This window comes from Moschus berezovskii, chromosome 7, assembly GCF_049115385.1.
Source record: "Moschus berezovskii isolate FMDL1 chromosome 7, NW_MosBer_1.0, whole genome shotgun sequence".
In the NCBI taxonomy this organism is placed as follows: Eukaryota; Metazoa; Chordata; class Mammalia; order Artiodactyla; family Moschidae; genus Moschus; species Moschus berezovskii.
Genome location: NC_142466.1, coordinates 54,717,894 through 54,740,807, shown reverse-complemented (window position 1 = coordinate 54,740,807; position 22,914 = coordinate 54,717,894). Strand labels below are relative to the sequence as shown.

The 22,914-nt window shown below is 39.4% G+C and overlaps 1 protein-coding gene and 1 pseudogene across 2 annotated transcripts in view; both read left to right on the top strand.

The window, feature by feature from the left end:
• The window catches only part of TRPM3 (transient receptor potential cation channel subfamily M member 3), a 974,199-nt gene that overhangs the window by 30,817 nt on the left and 920,468 nt on the right, over nucleotides 1–22,914 (top strand). The window lies entirely within an intron of this gene.
• LOC129557644 (heterogeneous nuclear ribonucleoprotein M pseudogene) lies at nucleotides 10,634–12,880 on the top strand (annotated as a pseudogene).

Sequence of the window (22,914 nt, the reverse complement as noted above, 5' to 3'; positions counted from 1 at the left end):
ATTTATATATATTTGAAAAATAATAATTAGATAATTATACTATGTTGAAACTTAATTATGACTGTATCAATTTCTTGTGGCTAAATGTAACAACCACAAAGGCAACAGAAACTTATTTTCTTGTCGTTTTGGAGGCTTGAAGTCTGAAAGTAGTATCACTAACCGAACTCAAGTTGTCAACAGGGCCACACTCCCTGCATAGTCTTTAGAGGAGCATCTGTTCCTTGTCTTTTCCAGGTTCCGGTGGCTATAGGCATTCCTTGGCTTGTTGCCACATTACTCCAATCCTTTCTTTGATGGCCATGTCTTCTGTCTAGGTCAGATTTCCCTCTGCCTCTCTCTTATAAGGGTACTTGTGACTTCATTTAGGGCCCTCTCAGATAATGCAGAATAATCTTCTCAAAATCCTAACTCTATCACATTTGCAAAGACCCTTTCTTCAAATAAGGTAACAATTACATGTTCCAGAGATTAATTAGGATCTTGTATCTTTGAATGCCATTATTCAGGCTACTGCAAGTTCCTAAAAAATGAAGCTTGCTATGCTAATTACATTGCTCTTTTTCCTGTCACTTCAAAGCACATATGGTCTTTCCTACACATTTTGTAGTTTAAATATATTACTTATTTACTCAAAAAGAAACTGAATATCTCTGTTGTATAAGACACTGTCTGTTTACAATAATCAGAAGAATCTTGGGTTTTCTCTGCCTTATGAGTTAATGTCCTGTCTCTCCGTTACAGTAGTAAAGATTTTGCAGACAAGACCTATGTGATACCATGCTGTGTATTGTGAACATGAGGATTTCATGGATTGTATTCATTGAAACTATCCAGTCCTATTGTTAACCAATGTGTCTATTACATGCTAAATTCAGAAAATGTGATTGATGTACACAGACCATCTGACAGAATAGGGCTTTTAAAAGTATCTGTTCAAGAGAATAATGGCATCTCATTTTTAAAGCTAGTTAACCATATTCCACTTCTGTGTTTTTTTCCTCACTTTGTGAAAGGAAGTATAAAGGTAATCAATGAATAAGCTGTTAAGAGAGGGGCAATATCAAGTCTTTCACAACATCAAATTATGACCTCCTATTATTGTTATGATGAAATGATTCTTGTAATAAGACTTGATGTAGGAAAAAATCTATCATATTAAAATTTCATTTCCATGGTCTTACTTAGATGCTGGCATCTGCCCTCGAATGGTATATTTTTCATTCTAACAGTATCTTTTAGCTTTGTAGGCCACAGAAATGTGCTGCTTCTTTGTGAGAGGTTAGAGCTACCCTATACATCATAAAGAATGGAGTTACAACAATAGCAATACAATAGGACAAATTAAATTTTATTTTTATGCAGCACAGTTAAAAAGTTATTTTTCAGTTTAGCCTCATAAATATTACAAAGCAAAAAAAAAATCATTCTTGGGAAGCCATTTTTAGGATAGTGTCTGTCAACGTGGTGTAGTGAAGTACAGAGGAGTGAAAAGTGGGTTGAGAGTATATGAGCCAGTAACAAGTATGCACTATTCATTCATCTATTGAACAAATATTAACAGACTGTCCAATGTTGAGAGGCTTGTTAAGGGTGTAGGTTGAGGGGTCTGCCCTCATGCATACAGATCACATTGTGAGTACTTACTAATTTTATGACCTTGAGAAAGTTACTTAATCTCAGGTACCAAAGTCTATTTTCTTATCTATAAAAAAAGATAATAATAGAAATTATCTCATAATTTTAGAAGTTAAGTTAGATGAACTATAAGAAGCAATAGAACTGGCACATATTAAGTGTTTAACAGTGTAAATTGTTGATTTTCAGGATTTGAACTAGGTATAAAGCCAAATAGGAGATAATAGCCAGGTTGATGAATTTGAGCTACCACCACTCTCATTCAAATTAATAAGTATGCCATATTTAATGCATTTGACCAATAGAAGTTTTTCCTTCAATGAAAATCAGAACTCCATGCCAAACTCCAAACTGGCCCTCAGGTTCTGCATATCAAACCTAATTATTGTTCTAAACTTGCACCCCTAAAGTCTGAGTTCTGAAACTCCAGATCATTTTGTTATCTTTGAGTTCAATCCTTGATCCCTCAAGCAATATCATTATTTCCATTTTTAAAGAGGACTAAATACTTCGGAATAGAGTCCTCTAATCCCATGGAAACTTTTATGTTTCATGAAGGTAGTGGCACAGACGACATGATTGCAACAAAGATGGCAGAACAAACCAAATGCATTTGTGTTAGGTTGATTTAAGGTCACAACAAATATGTGGAGAAGCTCCAGCCTCATTTTTTTCCATGGACAGGATTTCCATTTTCTCTGTGTAAAGACAAAACTCATTTTTGCTTACTGTGTGTGTGTATTTTTGTGTGGGGTGTGTGTGTGTGTTGTACTTTTGGTAAACTGATATAAATGTTTTTCATATTTAGGAAGACCAGCTATAGCTAAATGCTGATGTTGGAAATGTTTAAGTTAATTCTCAGACATTTTCTTCCCTTGGAGTTACCCCTTTCTAACATGCCTTAATGTCCTCATTCTTTTAGGAAAGCTTTGTTCTACTTTTGCTTTTTTTTCTTTTCTACAGAATGTATCTCTGTGGACAGAGGCTATATTGTGTGCCTTCTCCCATGCTCTACATTCACCTCTTTAATTCAACAAATACTAAGCACTGCCTGTATCCCAAGCATTGTGCTAGGTGCTAGGAATACTATAGTAAACAAAATAGACAAGGTTGGATCTTTTTTTACAGGGACCTATTTACCAATTTCTTATTGTTTTAAAATAATGACAGTGTATTCAGTAATGGAAGCCTTTATTTTTCTTATCTTATGCTGTTACCTTCTTAGTATTTATGCACTTAAGTGCGGGGCAGTGAAAAAATAGGTACATAGATGTTTCTTAGCCTTTGGCATCCTTTAAAATATATTTTCATCTTGAGTATGCAGAGTTGTCATCTGCAAACTATTAATTACTGTTCTTTGAGGCATGCCTGGTACAGGGAATAAAGACAAATAGAGTTGATACTTTTTACATACCACTGTGAAAAAGGGAATCATCAGGAGGAGATGAAATTCATAAAATGACACTTGTTATAAAGCAGTTATAATTAGATCTCAATATGTACAAAGCAAACACAGTTTTTCCAAGAGAATTCTCTGAACTTACGGTGGTTAGAGTGGTTTAAGCTTACTTTTATCCTCCTCTCATTTTCCTCAAGGAAAAAACACACATCTACTTGTGTAACATTGACAAACAGGAAGTATCCATTTATGGGGTTGAAGTTTCAGGATAAGATCTTGTTTACATGAAAAGAAAACCTACCAATTATCTATTATTGTTGGAATACCTTTGAGAATTGGGAGGATGTGGGCAGCTGGTTTGTGTCTCTACCTAACCTAACCCCAATGGCTAATGATCATTTGTGCCCTTTCCTAAACTCCTAAAATTTAGCACAGGAGGAAAGATCCTGTTTTTTTTTTTTTTTTTTTCTTTCGGATTTCTGACCCTATTTTTTCTTTGTATGTTCCACTGGGCATAGGACAAGGCCATACATATGGTAAGGGAGTGCTATACCCTAACAGACTCAGAATGAAGTTGTTTTTATGTGATTGTAGAATCTATGGCGGAGAAGGCAATGGCAAGCCACTCCAGGACTCTTGCCTGGAAAATCCCATGGATGGAGGAGCCTGGTGGGCTGCAGTCCGTGGGGTCGTTAAGGGTCGGACATGACTGAGCGACTTCACTTTTCACTTTCACACATTGGAGAAGGAAATGGCAACCCACTCCAGTGTTCTTGCCTGGAGAATCCCAGGGACGGGGGAGCCTGGTGGGCTGCCGTCTATGGGGTCACACAGAGTCGGACACGACTGAAGTGACATAGCAGCAGCAACAGCAGCAACAGAATCTATGGAGACAGTAAGACGAGGAGTAATTATCACTAAATTTTGCCAGTCGACAAATATTTACTAAAAATTAATATGAGTCCTATGGACAGAGGAGTCTGGAGGGCTACAGTCCAGGGGGTCACAAAGAATTGGACATGATTAGAGACTGAGCATGCATGCACAATTAATATGAGAGGATGTCAAGTCAAATGAAAAGGAACCTCTGATTTAGAGGTACCCACAGTGTCAGACTTTGTTTTTTTGGGCTCCAAAATCACTGCAGATGCTGATTGCAGCCATGAAATTAAAAAACGCTTGCTCCTTGGAAAGAAAGTTATGACCAACCTTGATAGTATATTAAAAAGCAGAGACATTACTTTGCCAACCAAGGTCCGTCTAGTCAAGGCAATGGTTTTTCCGGTGATCATGTATGGATGTGAGAGTTGGACTGTGAGGAAGGCTGATCGCCGAAGAATTGATGCTTTTGAACTGTGGTGCTGGAGAAGACTCTTGAGAGTCCCTTATACTGCAAGGAGATCCAACCAGTCCATTCTAAAGGAGATCAATCCTGGGTGTTCATTGGAGGGACTGATGCTAAAGCTGAAACTGCAATACTTTGGCCACCTCATGCGACGAGTTGACTCACTGGAAAAGACTCTGATGCTGGGAAAGGTTGGGGGCGGGAGGAGAAGGGGACGACGGAGAATGAGATGGCTGGATGGCATCACCGACTCTGTGGACATGAGTTTGAGTGAACTCCAGGAGTTGGTGATGGACAGGGAGGCCTGGCGTGCTGTGATTCATGGGGTCGCGGAGAGTCGGACACGACTGAGCGACTGAACTGAACTGAACAGTTTAGGTGAGGGCTTCCTAGGTGGCTCAATGATAAAGAATCTGCCTGCTAAGGCAGGAGATGAGGGTTCAGTCCCTGGAAAGAACTGAAAGGTCCCTTGGAGGAGGAAATGGCACCCTACTCCAGTGGGAAAGGAGCAGAAATTATGGCAGGGTAGTTAGATGGCTGTGGGGCGGGGGGAGGCAGTTGGCGGGGACGGGAGGCTGGGCATAAAATGAGGAGTCATTGGAGGTTGTTGGAAGATCAGTGGCATTATCTTAAGACCCTATTTGTCAGTTTCGAGATGGGCTGGAGGAGAGGAAAAGATTGACAGAGCTAAAACTATTAGAGGATGACAGCACTAGTCCAGTCAAGAGGTGACCAGGATCTGCCCGACATAAACACAAGAAAGGAAGGAGAGATTTATTTTGTGACATAGATTTGAGAGAAATTGATGAGTAATTAAATTGTAGGAAAGGATCGATAAAAGATGGGTAAGAGAAAGGCATCTGGAGTAATTGCAGATTCAAAATATTTGCTGTGGAAATGCATCTGATTAGCTTAGTTTATTTCCTAATTTATTAATATAACACACAATTATTGAACACAATTATTTCTTATGTGTTGGATATTCCTTTATCCTTAAAAATCCTATGACAAAAACTAGCATTATTGAGCTACTACTTTGTGTTAGGCATTGTGCTGCACACTAAGATATTTTTATGATTCTCACTGTCACCCTGGGATGTGTGTATTATGGTCCTAATTTTATAAATGAGGCTGCTGAAGCTGTGAGTAGCTAGTCTTTCATGAAATTGGATGTATAAGAGGTTTACTAGTTGAATGAGATTTCAACACTTCTGATTCTAGAACTCTGCTCTTTTCTGCTTACTCTGCTTCTGTATGTCAAAATTTCATATACCCTGCATATTCAGGATTTTGAAAGGAGAAATATTCCTAATTGGTCATTAGGAAGCACCAACTTGTTGACATACTCTGAAATCCTTTTAAGTTTTATTCCTGTGGATTCTTAATTCTCACTAGGAAAATGCGCATGTCTTTTTGTCTTTTAGGAGTCTGGAATTCCATAAGTCTTGTCTCTTTGGATGGCATCTCCCAAAGATTTTGTGGTGATAACTGCCTCATACTTGCCTTACAAGTGGTATAGAGCGTAGGGTTCAGATCTCTTCTCTGTCATTTATTAGCTGTGTAACCTCACTTCCATTCTCTTTGTATCTGTTTACTCACTTATCAAATGCAGGTTGTAGTCTTACTTCACTGGACTGTTGTGAAACTTAAATGAGGTAGTGAATGTGAAAGGATTAGTAGAGTAGTACCTGGCAAAAAGCAAACACTGAAAAATGGTAGTCATTATTAATATAGCTTTTTCAACCACCTATTGTATAAAGTGCTTTGTAACCTGGTTCCTGTTTATTCCTCTAGTCATGTTCCTCTCCACCGCCCAAGCATACTCTATGTTCTAGCTACTCTGAGCCACTCATGGTTGAAAAAAACCATTTTTTATTTATTTTTTGGTCACTCTGCTATCTTTGCTTGTGGTTCCCTACCAGGATGGACAGATCCTATCTCCAAATCCTTTATTATATCTTTCTCTAGAGTAAGAGTTAGCAAACTGTTTTTATTTTTTTGCTAAGGGCTAAATAGGGTTTATTTTAGGCTGTGGTATGTGGTATCCATAGCAATTACATATTGCTGCCATTGTACCATGAAAGCAGCTATGACAGTAATTGAAGAAATAATTGAGAATGCATTCCAATAAAGCTTTCTCACAAAACCAAATGAGTTGGTTTTGACTTGCAGGCCTATTTTGCCAACTTCCTTTCTAGAAAGTTCACTGGAAGCTCCCAGCTTGAGGTGTATGCCATTTTAAATGAGCCCACCCACTCATCTACTTGTATAACCAAGCATTCTTTACACTCAGGAAATTGTCTCTCAAAGACTGAGAAATTTGAGAACAGGGATTGCATCTTGTCTTTTCTGACTTTGTATACCTTTCAAAGGGTAGAGAAGTCTCATTAATGTTTCTTGAGGAAATGGGTGAATCTCATTAATAAGATATTGTGCACTGACTTTGTGATTCAATTGCTCTTTACAAAATCTGATCAAAACTGATAAGATTAGTGGAAGGTTCAAATTGAGGCCAAATCAGCATGGATCAAAAGGTTGGGCCTCTTAATCTCATGCATAACATGAAATTGTCATATACCATTCCTTTATGTTTGCTTTAAAGTATATTCCCTATAAAAGAGTATAACTTTCAGGGGCCATCAAAGTAGAACAATTTAATATAAACTGTTCTTTCATTTCTTAGAAATGGAATGATTCTGTTAAGTGCAATTTTAAGTTTAATGATGTGGAAAAAAATTTGGAGCATGTTGATTAATTGCATGCTTTGGAAATACCTGTCATATAGATTATTGAAGTAGATAGAAGAAATACCATACATTCGTACAAGCCCTGAGGGCATCTTCACCATAGCTGAGTAGGGAAGAGGTTGAAGATAGGGTTACCAAAATCATCAAAGAAGAATTGATCTGGAGAAGACGGCAAACCAGGTACCTTCTATTTGATCATTTTCTGTCATCTCTTTTCCAATTTTAGGAAACCGTATACACTTCTTATTGTCAACATGTCTTAAAGCAGCAAGGTTTTGTAGCATCTTTTCAAATTTTCATTAAAATTTGAAAATTTCATTTTCATTCAAAAATGAATGTAATATCTAAAATAGCTTTGGATTTAAATTTATTTTGGCATACGTAAGCAGCAAAGTGCCAGGCTGTGTAGACTTGCATGCTGATTCTAATTCATGATAAGGAATTGATGACAATTTGTTTTGAGTGTTCATTTCTCCATTTCAGCCTTCCTGACTCAAAGGAGCAGAAACAATTCTGGTGTGTAGGCAGCCATCACTTTATTGATCATGAATGGTGTGCCCTTTTAGAAGTCTTTTCCCTAGTAACCCATGAGAGTGATCTGAGGCGACAACATTAACTTTTACTTTTTGCTTCTTCCATTGACTGTTCAGTTCAGTTCAGTCGCTCAGTCGTGTACGACTCTCCGCGACCCCATGAATCACAGCACGCCAGGCCTCCCCATTGACTGTTAAGCTGGATAAATCATTCACTGGAACTAATTCTTGTTACTCAGTTAGCTGTCTGTGGTCATATTTGAGACTAAGCTTTATTTTGACTTTGAGCAAGGAGTCTTAGGCTGTGTCATTCTTTTCAAAGACTGTTTTGAAATGGCAAACAGGGACTTTGCCTTCCTCCTAATTATAGTTGTCATAACTCAAGTTCAGCTCTTTAGTGCTTTAGCCTTATAGCTCATTTCCTATGCTCTGATTACTCTCTAAGCACCCTGTGTATTAATTCTGCTTTTAGGATGTCATTATTTGTTCCAGAATATTCAGTAAATCCTTACTATGTACATCATCAAGAGCAAACTCTTCACTTTTGCCTTTTTAAGCAGTATTTTCAACATACAGACTTTATTTTTTATTCTTTTATTTTTGACTGTGTGCCGGCTTTCCTTAGTTGTAGAGAGTGGGGTCTACTTTCCAGTTGCGGTGCACGGTCTTCTCACTGCAGTGACTTTCGTTGTAGAGCACGTGCTCCAGGGGCATAGGCTTCAGTAGTTGCGGCTTGTGGGCTCAGTAGTTGCGGCTTGGTGGCTCTATGACATACAAGCTTCAGTAATTATGGCACAGGGGCTCATTAGTTGTGGCTTGCAGGCCTTAGAGCACGCAGGCTTCAGTAGTTGCGGTGCATGGGCTTAGTTGCTCTGTGGCATGTGGAATCTTCCAGGCCCAGGGATTGAAGCTGTGTGCCCTGCATTGGCAGTCTGATTCTTTATCCACTGTGCCACTAGGGAAGTTCCAACTCTGCTTTTAAGACTTCCAAAATCTAGCTCCATTCTATCCATCCATTCCTCAATTTTTTCTCTTTTACCTAACTTAAAACACTATTTTCATATCTTGGTTATTGTGAATAATGCTGCAGTGAATATGAGAATACAGCTATCTCTTGTCAAACTCAAAGAAGTAGAGAGTAGAATGGTAATTGCTAGGGCTGGTGGGGGAAAGAGAAAATAAGGTACAAAGTTACACAAGAGGAATGAGTTCTGGAGATCTAATGTACAACATGTGAAAAATAGTTAACAATACTGTGTTGTATACTTGAAATTTGCTAACAGGATAAATCTTAAATTTGTCTCAACACACACAAACACACACCATTGTAACTATATAGAGGTAATAAACCATTTGGGGCTTCCCTCATGGCTCAGCTGGTAGAGAATCTGCCTGTAATGAGGGATACTTGGGTTCGATCCCTGGGTTGGGAAGATCCCCCGGAGAAGGGAAAGGCTACCCACTCCAGTATTCTGACCTGTATAGTCCATGGGGGTCGCAAAGAGTCAGACACAACTGAGCGACTTTCACTTGCAATAAATTATTTAGCTTGATTCTAAACTTTCCACACTGTATACATATATCAAAACATCAAATTATATGCCTTAAATACATATGATATTTACATATAGGCGATATCTCTATAAAGTTGTTTTAATAAAACCCACTATTTCCAGCAGATGAATTTATTTACTGTGCCTTTTGTTGTTCAATGGCTCAGTCATGTCCGATTCTTTGCGACCCCATGGACTGCAGCACGCCAGGCTTCCCTGTCCTTCACCATCTCCCAGAGCTTGCTCAAATTCATGTCTGTTGAGTCAGTGATGCCATCCAACCATCTTGTCCTCTGTTGTCCCCTTCTCCTGCCTTCAGTTTTTCCCAGCATCAGGGTCTTTTAGGCCTGCCAAAACCGTGTCCCTCATCTGATGGCCTTTTCTCTAACAGTATGCTCGTATGAATCCTGAGTGACCTTTGAGCCCTTTCAGTTCCCTGCACCCCCTAACTACCCCAGCCTGCCCTGACCTGATCTTCTCTCATCTTTACCCTAATCTATGTCCATATGTTTCAATTAAATGAAACTGTAAATTCCTTGAAAGCAGAGGTTACTTGCTGTATCATTGATTCTTTCTTTTAAAGATTTTTTTGATGAGGACCTTTTTAAAATCTTCATTGAATTTGTTACAGTACTGTTTCTGTTTTATGTGTTGGTTTTTTGGCCCCAAAGCATGTGGGATCTTAGTTCCCTGACCACGGATCACAACCACATTCCCCTGCAATGAAAAGTGAAGTCTCAACTACTGGACTGTCAGGGAAGTCCCTAATTGATTCTTAATGAATATGTGTTCATTTTTTTAAAATGAAAATTAGAAACTGTTTTTTTGAATGTATTTTTATAAAGTTTGTCATTTTCCATGTCATTAAGACCTTGGGGAGATAAAGTGTAGGAGTAAAATTAATATCTGTTTTCTAATTATCTAAAGATAAAATTGTTCTCATTTTAGGTTACTTTGTGGTCTTTATTTGGATATATATTTAATAAATAACTATAATCACTGTGACTATATGAAATCTACAGTTTATATAGATATTTTCACTTAGACTCTAAGCTCTGCGAAGCAGGGAGTTTGTCTGTTTATTTTCCACTATGCTCCCAGTGTTTTGATAATTGTCAGCTGTATGCTGGATATTAATAAGGACAATTCTCTGCTTATTTCCATATTAAATAGTCTTCTAAGTCATGATGGTTAATGGATTCATTCTTTGTTGTAAGTTTACTATGTTATTTTAAGATCCTGTTTTTGTGCATTTAGGTTGTTGCCATATTTTTCCTAATAAAATTGCTGCTCTGAGGCTTCTTGAACACAGACGTTTCTGTATATATTTGGGTTTTCTTAAAAAATAAATATGGTTTTAGAATTGAGGCAAAGCATATGGCCAAAATTCTTCTATTTAAAGGCAAATTGTGACACAAAGCCCAGACGCGGAGAAAATGGCGGCAGGGGTCGAAGCGGCGGCCGAGGTGGCGGCGACGGAGCCCAAAATGGAGGAGGAGAGTGGCGCGCCTGGCGTGCCAAGCGGCAACGGAGCTCCGGGCCCGAAAGGTGAAGGAGAACGACCTGCTCAGAATGAGAAGAGGAAGGAGAAAATCATAAAAAGAGGAGGCAATCGCTTTGAACCATATGCCAATCCAACTAAAAGATACAGAGCCTTCATTACAAACATACCTTTTGATGTGAAATGGCAGTCACTTAAAGACTTGGTTAAAGAAAAAGTTGGTGAGGTAACATACGTGGAGCTCTTAATGGACGCTGAAGGAAAGTCAAGGGGATGTGCTGTTGTTGAATTCAAGATGGAAGAGAGCATGAAAAAAGCTGCTGAAGTTCTAAACAAGCATAGTCTGAGTGGAAGACCACTGAAAGTCAAAGAAGATCCTGATGGTGAACATGCCAGGAGAGCAATGCAAAAGGCTGGAAGACTCGGAAGCACAGTATTTGTAGCAAATCTGGATTATAAAGTTGGCTGGAAGAAACTGAAGGAAGTTTTTAGTATGGCCGGTGTGGTGGTCCGAGCAGACATTCTTGAGGATAAAGACGGAAAAAGTCGTGGAATAGGCACTGTTACCTTTGAACAGTCCATTGAAGCTGTGCAAGCTATATCTATGTTTAATGGCCAGCTGCTGTTTGACAGACCAATGCATGTGAAAATGGATGAGAGGGCCTTACCAAAGGGAGACTTTATCCCTCCTGAGCGTCCACAGCAACTTCCCCATGGACTTGGTGGTATTGGCATGGGCTTAGGACCAGGAGGGCAGCCTATTGATGCCAACCATTTGAATAAAGGCATTGGAATGGGCAACCTGGGACCTGCAGGAATGGGAAGGCATAGGATTTGGAATAAATAAAATGGGAGGCATGGAAGGACCCTTTGGTGGTGGTATGGAAAACATGGGTCGATTTGGATCTGGGATGAACATGGGCAGAATAAATGGTGGAGGCGGAGGCAGTGTCCCTGGAATTGAGAGGATGGGCCCCAGCATTGACCGCATCGGGGGGGCCGGCATGGAACGCATGGGCGCAGGCCTGGGCCACGGCATGGATCGTGTGGGCTCCGAGATTGAGCGCATGGGCCTGGTCATGGACCGCATGGGCTCCGTCGAGCGCATGGGCTCTGGCATCGAGCGCATGGGCCCCCTGGGCCTCGACCACATGGCCTCCAGCATCGAGCGCATGGGCCAGACCATGGAGCGCATCGGCTCTGGCGTGGAGCGCATGGGTGCCGGCATGGGCTTTGGCCTCGAGCGAATGGCCGCACCCATTGACCGTGTGGGCCAGATCATCGAGCGCATGGGCTCTGGTGTGGAGCGCATGGGCCCTGCCATCGAGCGCATGGGCCTGGGCATGGAGCGCATGGTGCCCGCAGGCATGGGGGCAGGCCTGGAGCGCATGGGCCCCGTGATGGATCGCATGGCCACCGGCCTGGAGCGCATGGGCGCCAACAACCTGGAGCGCATGGGCCTGGAGCGTATGGGCGCCAACAGTCTCGAGCGTATGGGCCTGGAGCGCATGGGCGCCAACAGCCTAGAGCGCATGGGTCCTGCCATGGGCCCGGCCCTGGGCGCTGGCATTGAGCGCATGGGCCTGGCCATGGGTGGCGGTGGCGGTGCCAGCTTTGACCGTGCCATCGAGATGGAGCGTGGCAACTTCGGAGGAAGTTTCGCGGGTTCCTTTGGTGGAGCTGGAGGCCATGCCCCTGGGGTGGCCAGGAAGGCCTGCCAGATATTTGTGAGAAATCTCCCATTTGATTTTACATGGAAGATGCTAAAAGACAAGTTCAACGAATGCGGCCACGTGCTGTATGCCGACATCAAGATGGAGAATGGGAAGTCCAAGGGGTGCGGTGTGGTTAAGTTTGAGTCGCCAGAGGTGGCTGAGAGAGCCTGCCGGATGATGAATGGGATGAAGCTGAGTGGCCGAGAGATTGATGTTCGAATCGATAGAAATGCTTAAGCAGTTGCCTTTTTTAAAACATCGATACCAGACCTCTGAATTTGTATTTTTTCTTGTTAACCATTTTAATTTGTTGGCTGGATGTATAAAGATGTTTAAAAAATTCAGTTGCTTTTTGGGGTAATTTGAATTACTTTTTTAATGACTGGGGTTCCATTTGACTGTTTGCATTGAGATTGCAATGTGCGCAATTATTTTTTGTAGTTGTGGCATCTTGTTGACATCGAATATGACTTTGATAATAAATACCAGTTCCTGAAAAAAAAAAATAAATAAAGGCAAATTGTGGATATTGTTAATGCCCTTGATAAATGTTATCAATTTTGAGATTGAAAGGAGAACTTTAAGATCTGCATTTCTTACTTATGAAATTGAGCAATTTCCTAACATTCATGGGTTGTATTATTATTATCAATTGCCTGTTCATGCCATTTGGGCTTTCTTTTATGAGGACGTTCCTCATATTTCTCACTTAACATTTATATGTGATTTATAGATTCAAAGTACAGACAGTCCCCGGCTTATGGTGGTTTGACTTAAAATTTTTTGACTTTACAGTAGTGAGAAAGCAATATACATTTGGTAGAAACAAAATTCAGATACTGAATTTTGGTCTTTTTTCAGACTAGCAGTATGTGTGTGGTATGATGCAACTTCCAGTTAGTCAATGTGATCAGGAAATCAACAACTGATACATTTAGAACCATTCAGTTTTTCACTTTCAGTATAGTATTTGCTAGATTATATTTGATATTCAGCAGTTTATTGTAAAATGAGCTTTGTTGGATGATTTTTGTCACACTGTAGCCTAATCTAAGTGTTCTGAGCACTTTTAAGAGGCTAAGCTGTGAAGTTCAGTGGGTAAGGTGTATTAAATGCATTTTTAACTTTATTTTCAATTTATGATGAGTTTATTGGTATGTAATCCCATTGTAAGTCAAAGATCAGTACACATAGCACCTTATTTACTCACTGTAACAATCTTCTTGGAGAAACAGTGGCATGCATGATCTTAGTTTTTGCATGAAGAGAGACTCAAGAAGCTAAACTTCTTGCTCAGGGTAATGTGCTAACAGATATGCAGCTGGGACTAGAACTTGGCTTTTTTTTTTTTTTTTTTTTAGGATAGTATTATAACACCTTTATAGGAGGTTTGGAAAATATAGAGCAAAGTTACATATAGTTCCACTATGTATTACAGTTGTTTTTTTAAGTAGATAAATTAAGATTTTTAGGTGAAATTTCAATATCAAACTGTCAAAAATTAATAGAGTGAATAGAGAAGTAGAAGGATGTAGTAGACTTGCAAAGCACTATGAGACAATTCAACATAATTAAGATTTATATAATTTTCACACAACAGCAGGATACAAATCGTATTCAAGTTCCCATAGACTATAAACCAGGAGACACTGGAACATATCCAGGGACATAAAACAAGGTGTAAAAATGTCATGATCTAATGGTATTAAAAATATAATTTAAAATAACCCACATAGTTTCAAATGCAATGTGACATTTACCAAGAGAGGTCTATGAATTAGCCTTTGAAAGCCTCAATAAAGTTAAAAGACTGAAAAAACAGAGAGGGTGATTGTAGAGAAAAAAGCATTTAAGTGAGAAATTAATATGAAAGACACTTTAACAATTCCATGTATTTGGAAATTAAATGTCCATTTTTAAATGATGGTTGTATCAGAAGGCATAAAATTAAGAAATAGGAAAATTAAAGGAAAATTAAGAAATACTTGAAATAAAATAAAAATAATAGAATTTATCATAATTGTTGCATGTAGCTGAAACTGTTCAATGCAGCTAAATACAATGTGGAGTCTTGAATAAGGTATGAAAACAAATAATGGACACTAGCATAAATTTTTGTGAAATTTGAACAAAATCTGCACTTTAGTAAATAATACTGTATCACATGTTAATTTTGTTTTTGCAGCATAGTATTTCTTTATATTCTCAGGATTGAATTCGAAATTTCAAGCCTCCTTTAGATTTTGTTTAATCACCAACAATAAACTGTCTAGACTTTTAGCAGTAATATTAAGTGCCAGAATAAATTGAACTGTATTGAAGTTTAGAATGAATATAAATTAGAAATCTAGCATTCTGTTCATACTTAGTCAAATAAATGGCACCAAAATGCCATAAAATTTTTAACTAGGTAAAAATTCATTTGTTTTCTCCAAATATATGTTATACATAGTATTTATATATATGTATACAAAAGCTTTTCTACTATACTTGATAAAGGCTTGAGAAAGAACAACAAAAAAAAGATGAAGAAATTGGAAAACAAACTAAATGAAATGGGAGCACTGAATATGAAATAGAAAAAATGAAACAAACTAGATTGAAAGATCATCATATAGTCGTCTTTTTTTTTCTTACAGTTGTCTTTAAACATGGCTGCTCATTAGAATCATTTCTGGAGCTTTGGAGTAAAAAACAATATCTAGGCATTTGTATTTTTTTTAGAAAATTCCAGGATAATTCTAATGTGTATCTGGAATTTAAAAAGTGATTACAGGTTTTTCTGTTAAATGGTAATTTTCAGTTCAGTTCAGTTCAGTTCAGTCGCTCAGTCATGTCCAACTCTACGCAACCCCATGAATCACAGCACACCAGGCCTCCCTGGCATCACCAACTCCTGGAGTTCACTCAAACTCATGTCCATCGAGTCGGTGATGCCATCCAGCCATCTCATTCTCTGGCGTCCCCTTCTCCTCCCGCCCCCAATCCTTCCCAGCATCAGAGTCTTTTCCAGTGAGTCAACTCGTCGCATGAGGTGACCAAAGTATTGGAGTTTCAACTTTAGCATCAGTCCTTCCAATGAACACCCAGGATTGATCTCCTTTAGGATGGACTGGTTGGATCTCCTTGCAGTCCAAGGGACTCTCAAGAGTCTTCTCCAACACCACAGTTCAAAAGCATCCATTCTTCGGCGATCAGCTTTCTTTATAGTCCAACTCTCACATCCATACATGACCATGGGAAAAACCATAGCCTTGACTAGACGGACCTTTGTTGGCAAAGTAATGTCTCTGCTTTTTAATATACTATCTAGGTTGGTCATAACTTTCCTTCCAAGGAGTAAGCATCTTTTAATTTCATGGCTGCAATCAGCATCCGCAGTGATTTTGGAGCCCAAAAAAACAAAGTCTGACACTGTTTCCACTGTTTCCCCATCTATTTCCCATGAAGTGATGGGACCAGATGCCATGATATTTGTTTTCTGAATGTTGAGCTTCAAGTCAACCTTTTCACTCTCCTCTTTCACTTTCATCAAGAGGCTTTTGAGTTCCTCTTCACTTTCTGCCATAAGTGTGGTGTCATCTGCATATCTGAGGTTATTATTATTTCTCCCAGCAATCTTGATTCCAGCTTGTGCTTCTTCCAGCCCATCGTTCCTCATGATGTACTCTGCATAGAAGTTAAATAAGCAGGGTGACAATATACAGCCTTGTTCAGTTCAGTTCAGTTGAGTCGCTCAGTCGACCCCATGAATCACAGCACGCCAGGCCTCCCTGTCCATCACCAACTCCCGGAGTTCACTCAAACTCATGTCCATCGAGTCGGTGATGCCATCCAGCCATCTCATTCTCTGTCGTCCCTGTCTCCTTCCACCCCCAATCCCTCCCAGCATCAGTCTTTTCCAGCGAGTCAACTCGTCGCATGAGGTGGCCAAAGTATTGGAGTTTCAGCTTTAGCATCAGTCCTTCCAGTGAACACCCAGGATTGATCTCCTTTAGAATGGACTGGTTGGATCTCTTTGCAGTCCAAGGGACTCTCAAGAGTCTTCTCTAGCACCACAGTTCAAAAGCATCAATTCTTTGCGATCAGCTTTCTTCACAGTCCAACTCTCACATCCATACATGACCACGGGAAAAACCATTGCCTTGACTAGACGGACCTTGGTTGGCAAAGTAATGTCTCTGCTTTTTAATATACTATCTAGGTTGGTCATAACTTTCCTTCCGAGGAGTAAGCATCTTTTAATTTCCTGGCTGCAATCAGCATCTGCAGTGATTTTTGAGCTCCCCAAAATAAAGTCTGACACTGTTTCCACTGTTTTTCCATCTATTTCCCATGAAGTGATGGGCCCAGAAGCCATGATCTTTGTTTTCTGAATGTTGAGCTTCAAGCCAACCTTTTCACTCTCCTCTTTCACTTTCCTCAAGAGGCTTTTGAGTTCTTCTTCACTTTCTGCCATAAGGGTGGTGTCATCTGCGTATCTGAGGTTATTGATATTTCTCCCAGCAATTTTGATTACAGCTTGTGCTTCTTCCAGCCCAGCGTTCCTCATGATGTACTCTGCATATAAGTTAAATAAGCAGGGTGACAATTTACAACCTTGACGTACTCCTTTTCCTATTTGGAACCAGTCTGTTGTTCCATGTCCAGTTCTAACTGTTGCTTCCTGACCTGCATACAGGTTCCTCAAGAGGCAGGTCAGGTGGTCTGGTATTCCCATCTCTTTCAGAATGTTCCACAGTTTATTGTGATCCACACAAAGGCTTTGGCATAGTCAATGAAGCAGAAATAGATGTCTTTCTGGAACTCTCTTGCTTTCTCCATGATCCAGCGGATGTTGGCAATTTGACCTCTGGTGCCTCTTCCTTTTCTAAAGCCTGCTTGAACATCTGGAAGTTCACGGTTCACATATTGCTGAAGCCTGGCTTGGAGAATTTTGAGCATGACTTTACTAGCGTGTGAGATGAGTGCAATTGTGTGGTAGTTTGAGCATTCTTTGGCATTGCCTTTCTTTGAGCTACTCCTTTTCCTATTTGGAGCCAGTCTGTTGTTCCATGTACAGTTCTGACTGTTGCTTCCTGACCTGCATACAGGTTCCTCAAGAGGCAGGTCAGGTGGTCTGGTATTCCCATCTCTTTCAGAATTTTCCACAGTTTATTGTGATCCACACAGTCGAAGGCTTTGGCATAGTCAATGAAGCAGAAATAGATGTTTTTCTGGAACTCTCTTGCTTTCTCCATGATCCAGCAGATGTTGGCAATTTGATTTCTGGTGCCTCTGTCTTTTCTAAAACCTGGTTGAACATCTGGAATTTCACGGTTCACATATTGCTGAAGCCTGGCTTGGAGAATTTTGAGCATGACTTTACTAGCATGTGAGATGAGTGCAATTGTGCGGTAGTTTGGTAATTTTAGTGATATAAAATTCTATTTTTTCCTGTTGACCAATGATGGTACAATGATATTAAGACAAATACTAGTTGGATTATCACAATAGTAAAAGATATTTATGTGTTCACAATTAATAAGCAGACAAAAAATAGAAGATAATTACAGTTGCAAACCATAATGGAAGCATGGTTAACCTAACAATATAAAATAATTACGTACATTTTGAGGGATTAAGTAGAGTGATGTGGTAAGTGGAAGTGTGCATATATGCACATGGATTTCATCTGCTGAGCCCGTCTATGTCTTTAGGTTGGTGCATTTAATCCATTTACATTTTAGGTAATAATTGATCTGTATGACTCTATTACTATTGTCTTAATTGTTTGGGGTTTACCTTTTGTAGATCTTTTCTTTCTCTTGTGTTTACTGCCTAGAGAAGTTCCTTTAGCATTTGTTGTAAAGCTGGTTTGGCGGTGCTAAATTCTCTTAAGTTTTGCTTGTCTGGAAAAGCTTTTGATTTCTCCTCAAATCTAAATGAGAGTCTTCCTGGGTAGAGTATTATTGGTTGTATGTTCTTCTGTTTCATCACTTTAAATATATCATGCCATTTCCTTCTGGCTTGTAGTATTTCTGTTTAGAAATCAGCTGATAACCTTACAAGAGTTCCCTTTTTTCTTTGCCACTTCTAATATTTTACCTTTGTCTTTAACTTTGTCAGTTTGATTTCTATGTACATTCCTCCTTGGGTTTATCCTGCCTGGGACTCTCTATACTTCCTGGACTTGGTTGACCGTTTCCTTTTCTATGTTAGGGGATTTTTCAGCTATTAACTCTTCAAATATTTTCTCAGGTCATTTATCTCTTTCTTCTCCTCCTGGGACCCCTATGATGTGAATATTGATGTGTTTAATGTTGTCCTAGAGGTCTTTTTAGGCTGTCAAATTTTTTTTTTCATTCTTTTTTCTATATTTTGTTTTGCAGCAGTAATTTCCACCGTTATGTCTTCCAGGTTACTTATCCATTCTTCTGCCTCATTTATTCTGCCGCAGATTCCTCCTTCTCGGGTATTGATCATCTCTGTTTGTTTGTTTTTTAGTTCTTCTAGGTCTTTGGTAAACATTTCTTCTGTCTTCTCCATTCTTTTTCCAAGATCCTGGGTCATCTTCACTATTACTATTCTGAATTCTTTTTCTGGAAGGTTGCCTACCTCCATTTCATTTACTTAGTTTTCTGGGGATTTATTTTGTCCCTTCATCTGGGATGTTACCCCTCTGCCTTTTCATTTTGGTTAACTTTCATTTGATTAGCTTTCATTTGGTTGCCTGGAAAATCCCATGAACGGAGGAGCCTGGTGGGCTGCAGTCCATGGGATCGCTCAGTGGTGTCTGACTCTTTGCAGCCCCATGGACTGTAGCCTTCTAGGCTTCTCTGTCCATGGGATTTTCCAGGCAAGAGTACTGGAGTGGGGTGCCATTGCCTTCTCCAGGGGATCTTCCCAACCCAGGGATCGAACCCAGGTCTCCCGCATTGTAAGCAGAGGCTTTAGTCTAAGCCACCAAGGAAGTGATGCTCAATAAAACTTTAATCCAATTGCCTGCCTCCCTGTTAGTTGTTTGACCTGAGGCATCCCAGCCTTGGAGTCTACAGGCTCTGTGGTGGGGTTAATGGCAGTCTCCAAGAAGTCTCACACCAAGAACCATCTCCCAGGATTGCTGCTGCCAGGGCGTCCACCCCAGTGGTGAGCCACTGCCAACCCACTCCTCCACAAGCAACCCTCTAACTCTAGCAAGTAGGCCTAGTTCTGTCTCCTGGGGTCATTGGTCCTTTCCCCTGGGTCCTGATGGGTACAGATTTTGTTTGTGCCATCCAATACTGGAGTCTCTGTTTTCCCCAGTCCTGTGCACATTCTATAACCAGATCCCCCTTGGCCTTCACAGTCAGATTCCCTGGGGTTCCTAGTCCTTTTGCCAAATCCCCAGGCTGGGAAGCCTGATGTGGGGCTCAGAATCTTCACAACAATGAGAAAACTTCTTTGGTATTATTGTTCTCCAGTTTGTGGGTTGCCCACCTGGCAGGTGTGGGATTGGATTTTACCATGATTGTGACCATCCTGTTGTCTCACTGTGGCTTCTCCTTTGTCTTTGGATGTGGGGTATCTTTTTTTGGTAGGTTCCAGTATCTTCCTGTTGATGATTGTTCAACAGCTACTTGTGATTTTGGTGTTGTTGCAAGAGAAGATGAGTGCATGTCCTTTCACTCTTCCATCTTGAACCAGTCCTCCAGAATCTGGCTTTTTACTGTTGTCTTAAAAGCTTTCTTATCAATAATACTGTGGCCTAAAGAAAATGTTTTCAAAGGAGAGATCTTTGGGCTTGTAAGGTAAAGAAAAATTATTGCTATATGGGAGTATCAAGTATAATTGAATAGTATCATGAAGCTTATCATGACACAGACCAGTATTGATCACCTCCTTGGTCCTATGCTAGTGCCTGACACAGGTGATGCACTTAATACGTGGTTGCTAAGTAAATAAATGGACAGAGTCTATGTTGGATAAACTGGGTAAAGTTGCTGAGAGGGTACAAGTTTAGACTGAAAATCTAACCTGTTTGAAAGGGAGTTTGTCTTAGTAAACAATCCATTCTATTTTTCAGGCAATGTTCAGATCTACATTTGAAAGCAGTTTTTGTCAATTTAAAGAATATCCAGTGTCGATTTGATGAGATTTGATGGGCTCAAAATAACATAAATTCCCCATCTTTCTCTTTCAGTCTTTATGATGTAAAAATGAGTTCTGAATAAATGCCTTGTGATATTAGAATCATGAGTTTAGGTTACTGCACTTCAGATTGCATAATCCTTGTCTAAAATTTCATTTCAGACTCCTCTGATTTAGGTAAGCAGACATTTAATGCCAGGGATTTAACTCTGTCATTCCTTCTGCTTCTGGAAAAAATGTATCAGAGAACTATGGGGGGTAGAGGGGAAACCCCAAATCTTCTTTTGTGAAGTATTCTTTTAGGTTTAACCCAACAAGCATTCATTGAGATATTGTATGTAATATTTTGTATGTAATAATCAACAGACCTTAGGATATTAGGAATCTCCATTATTAAGATAGGGTTCATAGATTATTTGAGTCAGAGAAATGGTGTATTATTTAGAGTAAAAAGCAGAAGTAAAAGCTGATTTGTGGTTACACCTAAAGGTCTTAAAAAACACTAGAATAGTATTGGAAAATATATGCTTTATAAACAAAACCTATTATCCCTGACCAGTATCCTCCAGATAAAGACTATACTGTTCTTGCTGTAAAGGAGATAATAGTAGCTTCAAAAATGGTCCTTCTCTAAGTAGAAATACATTTCATTGTTGGAGCAGCATGGTTTTATCCTGGTTTCCAACTGTGCTGTTTTACTTAGAAATATCTTATTATACTACATTAATGTTACTGAATTAAGTTTCTATATTGAAGACATATTTTCTATATTATTTGTGATATAAGACTATTTTTCCTGCTTAATAAATTAGCATAATTAGGTATAAAGAAACACTGGCAGAACAACGCTTGTATATGTTTTTACTCAGCTGTGTATGTTGAACTTTTATTATCTAACAGAAGGATTTTGTCCCAAAGATTGATTTTAATTTTCCTAGACATGACTCTTAAAAACATCTTTCTTCTGAAATGATACTCCTATGATTGGGATTTTCCAAGTGTAAGTGCTTAATAGGATGACTCATATATAAAACTGGCCCTCTGACTTTAAAATATTCTACCCCATAACAACAAACCTATTGCTTTAAATGAAAGCTAAATCAAAGTTTTTGTAAACAAACTATGGTTGTTTTGCTCATGCTTAGACACTAAACCATATCCAACTGTTGGTGACCCCATGAACTTGTATCCTGCCAGGTTCCTCTTTCCATAGGATTTTCCAGGCAAGAATACTGAAGTGGGTTGCCATTTCAGGGGATCTTCTTGATCCAGGGATCAAACCAGTGACTCCTGCATTGGCAGGCAGATTCTTTACCACTGCACCATCTGGGTGCCCCATGATTGTTTTACAGCTGTCTGAAATCAAACTGTCACATTCTGGGCTTCTAAGGTGGTGCTAGTGGTAAAGAACCTGCCTGCCAGTGTAGGAGACATAAGAGACGTGGGTTCGATTACTGGGTTGGGAAGATCCCCTGGAGGAGGGCATGGCAACTCACTCCAGTATTCTTGCCTGAAGAATTCCATGGACAGGGGAGCCTCTCAGGCTACAGTCCATAGGATCAAAAGTGTCAGACGTGACTGAAGTGACTAAGCATGCACATGTCACTCTCTGGAGTCAACAAACAATTAAAAGTTGTTTGTTAAGTGCTTTGATAATCATTACTGATATATACATCAGGTATATACACTATGATGTGTACATCAATAGTATCTTCTCAAAAAAGAGTTCCAAAAAAGAATTTATAAAGTTAAATGTAGAAAAAGTATATCTGCTAAATAATCTGTGATAAATTCTAAATATAATGAGCCAGAGCAGAAGACCATTTGCAAAGTTATTTCTGTTGCCAGCCTGCTTGAGTCCATTTTATGGCTCTAAGAGTTGTTTCTCATTGGTCATGGAATTAAGGTCAAATTACCAAGCTCTTCTTCAAAATAATCTTCTTACTTTTATTAACTTTCCAATTTTTATATATTTTTTTCCATTTTAGCTTTTCTAAGTAGTTTTCCGGAACATTTTTTTCTCCTGACTTTATTTTTTGGCCCTCACTCTTACCTTTGTTCATTTCCCAAATTCATACCCAGGGAAAATTATTCCATGCTTTCAGACTGTCAGCTCCTAAACATTTATATTAATTCTCAAATTCCATTTCTCCCACCAAATCTTCTTTACTGATTAAAGAGGCCATTACTTTTTCCTCCAGCTATGTCTTTTCCAAAGCATGTAATTTCTTCTTTGTTCCCATCTTCTGCTTCAAGGTTCTTTCTCCTTGACCTCCTACTAAAAGACAAACTTTAGGCCAATTTTGATTGGAATGAAGCTTGCCCAGCACATGAGTCTAATAAATTCTTTTGATCATAAAGAATGAACTAATGT